The sequence below is a fragment of the Loxodonta africana genome, chromosome X (assembly GCF_030014295.1).
Source record: "Loxodonta africana isolate mLoxAfr1 chromosome X, mLoxAfr1.hap2, whole genome shotgun sequence".
NCBI lineage: Eukaryota > Metazoa > Chordata > Mammalia > Proboscidea > Elephantidae > Loxodonta > Loxodonta africana.
The window spans coordinates 162,690,811-162,693,456 of record NC_087369.1 but is presented as its reverse complement, the minus strand read 5'-3'; positions in this window follow the sequence as shown (position 1 = coordinate 162,693,456).

Below are 2,646 nucleotides of genomic sequence, written 5' to 3'. Positions count from 1 at the left end.
AGAATGTAGAATATTTCCTTTAGAAACTATATTATGCTAATTGAACTAGATGTCCCCCGAGACCATGGTACCCAGCCCTCAACCCAGTAAATCGGTCCCTCACGGAGTGTGAATGTATCTGTGAAGTTTCTATGACTTTGCCTTGGTGAAGTTGTGCTCACTTCTCCAGTATTGTGTACTGTCTTACCCTTCACCCAAGTTACCACGTACCTACCATCTAGTTAGTGTTTTTCCCTTCCCACCCCTCCCTTCCCTCATAACCACCAAAGATTGTTTTTCTGTGTGGAAACCTTTTCTTGAGTTTTTACAATACTGGTCTCGTACAGTATTTGCCCTTTTGTGATTGATTTATTTCATTCAGCATAATGCCCTCCAGACTCATCCATGTTGGGAGATGCTTTCCAGATTCATCATTATTCTTTATCATTGTACAGTATTCCGTACCACAGTTTGTTTATCCATTCATCTGTTCATGGGCACTTAGGTTGCTTCCATCTTTTTGCTATTGTGAATAATGCTACAGGGAACATGGGTGTGCATGTATCTATTCATGCGATGGCTCTTACTTCTCTAAAATATATTCCTAGGAGTGGGATTTTTGGATAGTATTGCATTTCTATTTTTAGCTTTTTAAGGAAGTGCCATATCATTTTCCAAAGTGGTTGTACCATTTTGCATTCCCACCAGCACTACATAAGAGTTCCGATCTCCCTGCAGCCTCTCCAACATTTGTTATTTCCTGTTTTATTGATTCTTGCCTGTAATGCCAGGGTGAGATGGTATCTCATTGTGGTTTTGATTTACATTTCTCTAATGGCTAGAGATGGTGAGCATTTCCTCATGTTGGCCACTTGAATGTCTTCTTTGGTGAAGTGTCTGTTCATATCCTTTGCCCATTTTTTAATTGTATTATTTTTATTTTTGTTGTAGAGATGTTAGATTTTTCTATACATTTTAGAGATTAGACCTTTGTTGGATATGTCATAGCCCCAAATTTTCCCCTAGCCTGTAGGTTCTCTTTTTACTCTTTTGGTGAAGTCTTTCAATGAGCATAAGCGTTTAATTTTTAGAAGATCCTAGTTATCTAGTTTATCTTCCAGTGTTCATGTATTGTTAGTTATGGTTTGTATCCTATTTATGCCATATATTAGGGTCCCTCTTGTTGGCCCCATTTTTTCTTCCATGATCTTCGTAGTTTTTGGTTTTATACTTAGGTCTTTGATCCATTTTGAGTTAGTTTTTGTGTATGGTGTGAGGTATGGGTCCTGTTTCATTTTTTTTTGCAGGTGGACATCCAGTTTTGCCAGCACCATTTGTTAAAAAGACTGCCTTTTCCCCATTTAATGGACTTTAGTCCTTTGTCAAAGATCAGGTGACCATAGGAGAATGGATTTACATCTGGGTTCTCAGTTCTGTTCCATTGGTCAATGTTTCTGTTGTTGTACCAGTACCAGGCTGTTTTGACTACAGTAGCTGTATAGTAGGTTCTGAGGTCAGGTAGTGTGAGGCCTTCTACTTTATTCTTCTTCTTTAATAATGCTTGACTTATCCAGGGCCTCTTTCCTTTCCATATAAAGTTAATGATTAGTTTTTTGACTTCGTTAAAGAATGTGTTGGTATTTGGACAGTGATTGCATTATATTTGTAGATCACTTTGGATAGGATTGACATTTTCACAGTGTTGAGTCTACCTATCCATGAGCATGGTATGTTTTTCCATTTAGGTAGGTCTCTTTTGGTTTCTTGCAGTAGTGTTTTGTAGTTTTCTTTGTATAGGTCTTTTACATCCCTGCTTAGATTTATTTCTAAGTACTTTTTATTAGGGGATATTATATATTTTTTACATGGTATTGCTTTCCTAATATCCTTTTTGTAATTTTCTTTATTGGTGTATAGTAATCCAACTAATTTTTGTATGTAACCTGCTACTCTGCTGAATCTATTAGTTTCAGTTGTTTTCTTGTGGAGTGTTTAGGGTTCTCTATGTGTTTTTAATCGCCACATATGTATGTGAAAGGTGGACAATTAATATGGAAGACCAAAGAAGAATTGATGCCTTTGAATTATGGTTATTGTTATAAATTAACCTCTGAGCAATGCTTTTGCCATGTCACAAGGTTTTTGGTATATGTTTCATTCTCATTTTATGCTAGGAATTTTTTTGATTCCCTCTATAACTTCTTCTATTATTACCCAGTGGTTTTTAAGCAAGGTGTTATTCAGTTTCCAAGTATTTGATTTTTTTTTCCTTGCTCTTCCTGTTATTAATTTCTACTTTTATGGCATTGTGATCAGAGAAGATGCTTCATATTATCTTGATGTTTTTGGATTTTGCTGAAGGTTGCTTTGTGGCCTAAGATGTAGTCTACTCTGGAGAATGTTCCATGTGCGTTGAAAAAGAATGTACACTTTGCTGCTGTTGGGTGGGGTATTCTATATATGTCTATGAGGTCAAGGGAGTTGATCGTGGCCTTCAGATCTTCTGTATCTTTGTTGAGTTTCTTTCTAGGTGTTCTGTCCTTTATTGAGAGTGGTGTGTTGAAGTCTCCTACTATTATTGTGGAACTATCAATTTCTCTGTTCAGGGCTGTTAGAGTTTGTTTTATGTATTTTGCAGCCCTGTCATTGGATGCATAGATATTTATT